The 9,195-nt window shown below is 36.9% G+C and overlaps 1 long non-coding RNA gene across 2 annotated transcripts; it reads right to left on the bottom strand.

The window, feature by feature from the left end:
* Positions 1-5,761: 5,761 nt before the first annotated feature.
* Positions 5,762-9,195, bottom strand: LOC108192670 (uncharacterized). Of its 2 annotated transcripts, XR_010288521.1 has the most exons (6): positions 8,945-9,195; positions 8,158-8,376; positions 7,054-7,364; positions 6,830-6,949; positions 6,641-6,724; positions 5,762-6,074 (listed from the first exon to the last, which is right to left on the bottom strand). It is a non-coding gene; the product is annotated as an uncharacterized LOC108192670 (long non-coding RNA). The 2 variants fall into 2 exon arrangements; XR_010288520.1 differs by having other exon boundaries at positions 8,158-9,195.

A 9,195-nucleotide genomic window follows, 5' to 3' on the forward strand; every position in this document is an offset into this window, starting at 1 on the left:
GATTCATTTTTAACAATCCGACATCATGAAGGTTTTTTTGCGGCATTTAATGTGTAATGTTTCTTTCAAGTGTAAACTAGGACATAATTAATTCTTGATATAATTGTTTAAGTTGTTTTGGGATTTAATTATTGGGTGTATTGTATTGGTATAATATTAGCTGTTTTAGTATAATGAAACATGTCACAAAGATATTTAAGAAATATTTAAAAATATATATATAAACGAAAGCGTCGGCATTTTATATGACCGACGCAAGAGGTCAGGATCTACAGCGTCGGCAGTTTTTATGACCGACGCAAGAGGTGAGGTCTTTAAGCATCAGCTTTGTTGACCACCGACGCTTTTGTAGTACTTTAGGCGTCGGCGTCGTTGACCACCGACGCTTTTGTATTACTTTAAGCGTCAGCGTTTTTGACCACCGACGCTAATTGTAATACTTTAAGCGTCGGCGTTGTTACCAACGACGCTTTTGTAGTACTTTAAGCATCGGCGTTGTTGACGGCCGACGCTTATGTAATACTTTCAGCGTCGGCGTTCTTGTGCAGCGATGCTAATATATGACCAAAAGCGTCGGTTGCTGGCCCTTTTGCATTGCTCTTTAACCAATGCTAGAGATGATTTGCGTCGCCAGTTTAACCGATGCTATAAGCCTGTACCTATAGCGTCTCCCACATTTGCTTCGCCATTTAACCGACGCCTTAGGGGTTATTTAACCGACGCTGAAAGTCCAGTTTGTACTAGTGCATCTTGCGTGAGTAAAAAAAATTAAAATCTATAAATATAATAATGATAATTTTACTACTAAGAACTATAATTATTATAAAAATACTATAACTAATCGTACAATATGCTTGGGTTGCCACCCAAGAAGCGTTTTTCTTTAACGTCTTTGGCTAGACATGATGCCGCGGAACTTAAGCACCAGAGATAATCACATCATTAAGAGTCTCACTCTCCTTGATATAGTTAGAGGGATCCTCCAAATAAGGTTTAAGACGATGTCCATTCACCTTAAACACATTTCCATCATCTTTTTTAATGCTCACAGCTCCGTGTGGAAACACTTCAACAATTTCAAATGGGCCAATCCATCTTGAACGTAGTTTTTCAGGAAAAAGTCGTAACCGAGAATGATACAAAAGAACTTTTTGTCCAACCTCAAAATTCTTCCTGTGAATTATCTTGTCATGGAACACTTTTGACTTTTCCTTGTAAATACGAGCACTCTCATAAGCCTCATTGCGTAGTTCTTTCAATTCAGACAATTGCAACTTGCGATGCAAACCCGCCTTATCAAGACTCATATTGAATTTCTTAATATCCCAATATGCCTTATGTTCAAGTTCCACTGGCAAATGACAAGGTTTACCATAAACAATGCGATAAGGAGACATACCAATGGGTGTCTTGTACACCATCCTATAAGCCCAAAGTGCATCATCTAACTGTTGACTCCAATCCTTCCATGTAGGTCCTATAGTCTTTTCAAGAATTTTCTTGATTTCCCTATTAGACACCTCTACTTGTCCATTGGTTTGAGGATGATAAGGTGTAGAAACTTTATGTGAGATGTTATACTTGTGAAATAGTGCCTCGATGGTCCCATTGCAGAAATGAGACCCTCCATCACTGATAACAACTTTGGGCATCCCGAACCTAGCAAAAATGTTAGTCCTCAAGAAATCTGAAACCACTTTCGAATCATTAGTGCGGGTGGCTTTCGCTTCCACCCACTTCGACACATAATCAACAGCTAAAAGTATATATTCAAAACCATTAGACTTCGGAAATGGACACATGAAATCGATACCCCAAACATCAAATATTTCAACATTAAACATCGGATTCATGGGCATCTCATTCCTAGAAGTGATGTTCCCTACTCGCTGACATCTATCGCAAGTCCTACAAAATTCTTGAGCATCTTTAAACATTTTAGGCCAATAAAAACCACACTCTAACACCTTATGTGCAGTTCTTTTTCCTCCAAAATATCCTCCGCATGCATAATTATGTCAAAACTTCAACACAGATTCAAATTCATTATCAGGCACACATCTCCTTATTATTAAATCCTGACAATATTTCCAAAGATACGGATCATCCCACACATAAAATTTTGAATCATGTTTAATCTTATCTTTTTTTGTGAACGAGTCAGTGTATTAGGAAGACTTTTGTCAAACAGATAGTTCACTATGTCTGCATACCATGGTGTGACCTCATTAAGAGCACTTACCTCAATCTAGAGAAGTTGTTCATCTGGAAACGTCTCAGTCAAAGGCACATCTTCTTCCTCCCTCACCAATCGACTTAGATGATCAGCTACAACATTCTCGGATCCCTTCTTATCCTTGATTTAAATGTCAAACTCTTGTAGTAATAAGATCCAACGAATAAGTCGTGGCTTTGCCTCCTTCTTGGCCAACAAGTACTTAAGAGCTGCATGGTCAGTAAATACAATCACCTTTGTACCAATCAAGTATGATCGAAATTTTTCCAAAGCAAAGACGACAGCCAACAATTCTTTCTCAGTGGTAGCATAGTTGAGTTGTGCATCATTCAAAGTTCTATAAGCATAATAAATATCATGCACCTTCTTGTCCTTATGTTGCCCAAGTACAGTTCCAACAGCATAATCTGAGGCATCGCACATTATTTCAAAAGGTAAGCTCCAATCACTTTCGTAGATGACACGATTGCATTGAGCATATGCAACAAGCCGTTAAACCCCTAGGCAGGCCTAGTAGGACGAGTGTTGTCTCGTGAGGGTTCATAGAAGATATACATTTCAATCATCAAATCTCAAGCACTAACAACATCATCGTACCACATATGCAACCTTCAATTACATAACAATCTGAACAAGTGTGAAAGTACTAGTACTATCACTTATGCACCATTTGTACACAACAATCCTTTCACATTGTAACACCAATGAACACATTCTCCACTTGCTATTTGGATTGGTGATAAACAAAAATTTGGATACAAGCTCAAGGGGGTTCACTAAGGATATAATTCTTTTTGGTACTGTTTGAATAGATGAGGTTAATCCTAGTGCCTTTATCATTTTCATGCATACAAATAACATTTCATCTAAATAAGGTTTAAACCAAATCCTAGAGCAACACACCAAATGATGAACACCACTCACAAAAAAAATTAGATTGACATAAATTATATCAATCATAAAATAGGCTCAAAATCTCACAAGGTGAAAGCATGCTTTACTCATTGAAATCTGAGGCATCGCACATTATTGAGATGATGTAAGCTTCTGTTTTAACTCCTCAAATGCCACCTTGCACTCATCATTGAACTCGAAAAGTACATCCTTTTAAAGAAGATTAGTTAATGGCCTTGCTATTTTAGAGAAGTCCTGAATAAATCTTCTGTAAAAACCAGCATGGCCAAGAAAAGATCGAATCTCCTTTACACTTGACGGAGTAGGCAAGTACCGTATCAAGTCAATTTTAGATTTATCAACCTCAATACCTTTTAAAGAAATCACATATCCAAGAACAATCCCATGGGTTATCATGAAGTGACATTTTTCCCAGTTGAGCACTAAATTTGTTTCTTCACATCTTTTCAAACAACCCCCAAATTCTTCAAGCAATCATAAAAACTATCTTCAAAGACACTGAAATCATCCATGAAAACCTCAATAATTTTTCCCACATAATCAGAGAATATGCTCATCATGCATCTTGGAAACGTTCCAGGGGCATTACACTGACCAAAAGACAAGCGTCGAAAAGCAAAGGTACCAAAGGGACATGTCAATATTGTTTTCTCTTGATCTTCTGGAGCTATAGCAATCTGATTATATCCATAGTACCCATCTAAGAAACAATAGTACTCATGACCAGATAACCTTTCCATCATTTGATCAATGAACGGCAAGGGAAAATGATCTTTCCTTGTAGCATTGTTGAGAGGCCTGTAATCAATACAAACACGATGACCAGTCACTGTACGTTGAGTCAGCAACTCATTCTCCTCATTTGCTACCACTGTAATACAAGACTTTTTAGGAACAACATGAACAGCAGAAACCCACTTAGAGTCAGAAATTAAATAGATGATCCCATTGTCTAGCAGCTTGATGACTTCCTTCTTCACAACCTCCATCATAGGAGGATTGAGTCACCGTTAAGGAACTCTAACAGGTTTGGCACCTTCTTCCAATTGAATTCTATGAACACATAGTGTGGGGCTGATTCCCCTAATATCCGCCAAACTCCAACCAATAACGTTGATGTGATTGCGGACCAACTCCACCACTTTTTCTTCTTGCACAGATGTGAGCTTTGATGAGATCATGATCAGTAGTGTCTCGACCTTTCCAAGAAAAACATACTTGAGATGGGAAGGCAATGGCTTAAGATCCAATTGTGGTGCTTGAACAACTGAAGGCAACTGCTTTTCACTAGAAGTTTTAGGGAGGACAAACTTCCGTTCTCCTGTAATCTCTGCTCCCTTCAAGGTGTTGCATTGCTCTAGAATTTCATCTATATGAGTGATAGAAATCTCTTCAAAAGCTTGATAATTTCCTTCCTGATTAACACTGATGCCTTGAGAAATCACTGTTTCTAATACATCATCCTTCATTAGCTCGAAGTACTTTTGAGCAATGCTACCAGTTGTACTCATTGTAAAGCATGTCTCAGTATCCACGGGATATCACATCATCTCAAACATGTTGAACTTAATGGTTTCATTATCAAAGTCCATACTGAGCTCTCCCCTTGCAGCGTCAATTCTTGTTTGAGCAGTACACATGAATGGTCTACCAAGAATAAGTTGTGCATTATTCGCATCTCCCATGTCTAAGATATAAAAATCAGCCGGATATTGAAACCTGCCAACCTGCACAAGAACATCCTCCAAAACACCTTTCGAGTAAACGTGAGATCTGTCAGCTAATAAAATTGTAACACCATTTGTTTTAAGTTCAGTTTTAATACATAATTTCTCATACAAGCTAGATGGCATAACATTAATTGACGCACCCAAATCAAGTAATGCATTCTCATATTTAGATTTACCAATGGTGCAAGGAATAGTGAAGCTTCCTGGATCCTTACACTATCTTGGTAACCTTCCTTGTAGAACCGCAGACACATTCTCCTTCATCTCAACAACTTCACTCCCCTTGAGCCTCCTTCGTTTAGTACACAAGTCCTTCAATAGCTTGGCATATGCAAGAAGATTCTGAATGCACTCCAGTAAAGGCAAATTAATGTGAACCTTGCGAAAAGTCTCCAAAATGTATGTCTCTAATGCACTCTTCTTTGTCTGAACCAACCTAGCTGGGAAAGGGACAGAATCGAAGCGACTATTAGTAATAACTGAATTTGAAGGTTTGAGAGACTTACTAGCAGAAACTGAAGAAGTATGTTTCTCCTACGCCATATATGGCCTTCAACAACATCAAAACAATGATGCAATAACCCCAAAATATGTTGCCATAGCCCGAAAATAGGCTATTGCAACATAAAATATAAGTTGCTTTTTTCGATGTTGCCCTAGGCTTCTATTGCAACATTATGGTTACCTACTGCAACATGGGCTTTTCTGTCACAATAGACCGCTATTGCAACATCTGACTAACTTATAGCAACAAATATTTTATGTTACGTTAGACCTTATTTCAAAAAAAAAAGGGACCCATTTGTGGGTCCCACCTGTGGGTCCAACATAGATATGAGCTAGTGCAACATTAAAGAGAACTTTTTAACAAATTATTACATCAAGCTGCAACATTGTATGAATCGACGACAACATTTTTTCATAAAACTAATTGAAAATATACTGTTTAAATATTAAAATTCCCAATAAATCCAAGCAATTCAACATAGCTACAAACCAAATTAGCTACACAAGTTCAAACAAATCCAAGCAGCTAACAAATCAGCTTAGTCGCCTCACAACTTTAGCCACTCACAGCTTTGCGCAGCACAACTTCATTTTGCTTTCAATAAACAAAATATCTTCACTCTTCCACTAACACGTGAAGAATAGGTGGCGCCTTGAATGTAATGATGTCCGAAACTTCTGGATTGCTGAAAAGATATGAAACATGAAATGCCATATTTAAGTGATATGTGTTATAAACATAATCATATAAATCTAATCTTTAAGACAAGATAGAAATATAAACAAACACCAGATGCCTTGTAGAGATATAAACAAATATAACTATAAGTTGCTAAGGAAGTCTCTGTTAGTTTATATTGATAATGCAGCTTCCTAAGTCCTGGCTATAGTAAGAGTACTGCATTAATAGAAGTATGTCTTTGATATTTTATTTTTTATTCAATTCTCAAAGCTCGTGTTCGATTTATAACTGCATGGCTGTATCAATTAAGGTGCTGTAGTTTGAGAACTTGCTAAGCGCCTGAAGTGATGCAAGTCTCTGTAGGATAGAAAAGAAACTGACCACACGTAACTCTATTTCTCCAGTAAAATTCTCAAGAGTATTTTGCATTACTAATAACTAGTTCATCAGGTTGTGGATTTTTATCACAGATAAATTAATTCAATATTAGCTGCATGCTTTTTAACTCCGAAAAAGGACAAAGGGACAACACTTACAAATGTAATCATTTTCTAGATAACAGGTTCTTACCTGCAACGAGTTGAATACAAAACTGAGAAGCGGATGAGCTGGCAATGAAGGAGCTGAAATTTCAGACAAGCAACCAGCTTGAACCTGCGTCTCAAAAGACAAGACAAAGGATATAATTTAAACCACAAAAAGTTGTAAATATTCAACTAGAAATGCATTTTATAAATGTAAGAACGAATCCTGACTCACCCAACTCAGTAAGCATCACAGAAGCTTCCTATTCCTTTCGTGTAGTTGGACAACACCATCAATATATTTCTCAGATTCATTTAGTAGGAACTCAATAACCATCGGTGTATGTGACAAAAGCTGCATACGAAAAGAAAATTTATGTTAGAAATAAAAGTAATATAATACATAAATAATTGTCATAAAAGCATAATAAGAATTTATTCTAGTTTGAATTCCTTGACCTCTTGGCCATACAAGCATCGCCTAATATATGTACTTTGTTCTTGGATTTCCAACACGCTAAAAATGCACATTCCAATGTACATGACAGTTGATCACTAGATTAAATCAATCAACAGAAGCAGCACTACTACTGAAATATTTTCATAACAGAAAGAGCATTCTTTTCTAGTACAACAATGACCAAAAGAGCCTGCCAAGTAAGTTGAAGAATCTGTGGGGGACCCGAGCTGAATTTTTTAGCTGCAACAAGAAGGCTATTAAGAAGAGCATCTTTAGCTCCTAATTGCAAATGATTTCCTTCATTTTGGATCTGTAAAGAGACATTACCCCTATATTAGTTTTGGATGCAAAATCTAATATTTGTGATCATATCAGCTCAAATACTGTAAGATCGTGCGTTTCTGCAAGAGTTATGATCCCAGCACCCTGTAGGTCCTGTAGGATTTGAACTCGTATTAAGATACTTAACCCTTTAATAAATTGATTGTATTCTATAAAATTTATCCCATGTAAATAAGCAACATCTTATTTTTGCAAGTATCTCACAATTCTAGATAACAGGTTCCTACCTTAATACTTAGCAATGCAGTTCCTACTTTAGTACTTGACATAATTTAGTCAGAACCTACTATAATCCTGTTAAACACATTATCAAACACAATTCTTAAGCAAATCAGTAGGCATTTATCAATTCACAATCTCATGCAACTTTACATTACTCCAAGACAGATTCACATTGATATCCACAAAACTTATGCTAATAACTCAAGTTAGATGCTCAATTGGTGTCCTGAAGCAAGATCTGTAGTAAGTTACATGTGTTTTAGTCAAGCAACTTAATCAATGACTGCAGATGCTTACTCTCTACTGAAAGTTTGATGACACAGAAGGAGGTTAGTGACTCTCGTCCCTATTAGTTAACACCCCTCTCTTTAATCTAGCAATTAATATAAATTCTTGTTGCTATTATTTTATATACAACATAGTTAATTAACAGGCATCCTAAATTAATGAAACAATTTTAAAAATTCATCTGCAGAAATGTCCTTTTTGTTTGCTTTTTATTAGATCAGAAAAGTACAGTTCTTCTAAGTTATACTCACACACATAAGGCTTTCTCTGTTACTGAAATTAGAGACAATATGCTCAGCTCCGCTGTCAGGCAAGACAAAAGCAAGTTCATTCATCCTCAGCTCCTGAAGCTCTTTTAGACATAAGAAAGCCAGCCCATTCATCCTCAGCTCCAGAACATACCTGAACAAGTTCCTACTATCGGCTCGCTCCCTCTGCAGCTGTTTCAACCCTTACCATTACCTGAACAACTTCACCAAAAAACAAAAAACTAGAAAAAGTGAAGTACACAGTGATAAAATTGACCGTACCCAACGGTTTCTAAAGCGAGTCATATTTGTGGATTTGAGAGAATGCATCTCGCAACATTAATGGATCGGATATGGTTCTATATAGTACTTTGTATTTTAAGTCAGAAAGAGACCTTAACAAGAGCTCAACCAACACAATACATCACATTTTTATCCAACATGGTTCCCATACGTTCCCCAAAACATAACTGATTCCACTCAACAGAACACAACATACATGTAATAAATACACAATCACATAACAACAGAGACAGAAAAAGAGTTCCAAGCAATACCTTTAAAATTCCAAAAGTTATTTCACCAAAAACTAAATATCACATGCACTAGAATAAGCACTCAAATAAGCCCTAATTTGAACTATAGGACAAGCACTCAAATTGAACCCCAAATAAGCACACAGAACACTCAAATAATCATAAAGAGCATTGGACAAGCACCCAAATAAGCAATATATAGAGATGGGGGAATTTCCTTAACACATATTGAATCCCAGTAACTCAAATCGTACCTACAAACAAAGAAAGAGAGTGATTAGTCGAAGAAGTTTGAGTTAATAAGTCTTAATTTGAACTCAGAACTGAAACCCCCCAAATTCGACAGCCCTAATTCGCAATTGAGATGTAATTGAAACAATTAAACGTATGTGCTAAACAGAAGTGCCTTGCGTGAGAGACAAAGAAGATTAAGAGGGTGGTGCGAGAGAGAAATAAGAGAGGCGTGAGAGAGAGGGGTGAGAGAGAGGTGCGAGATGAGATAGAG

Source organism: Daucus carota, chromosome 2, assembly GCF_001625215.2.
Source record: "Daucus carota subsp. sativus chromosome 2, DH1 v3.0, whole genome shotgun sequence".
Taxonomy (NCBI): Eukaryota; Viridiplantae; Streptophyta; class Magnoliopsida; order Apiales; family Apiaceae; genus Daucus; species Daucus carota.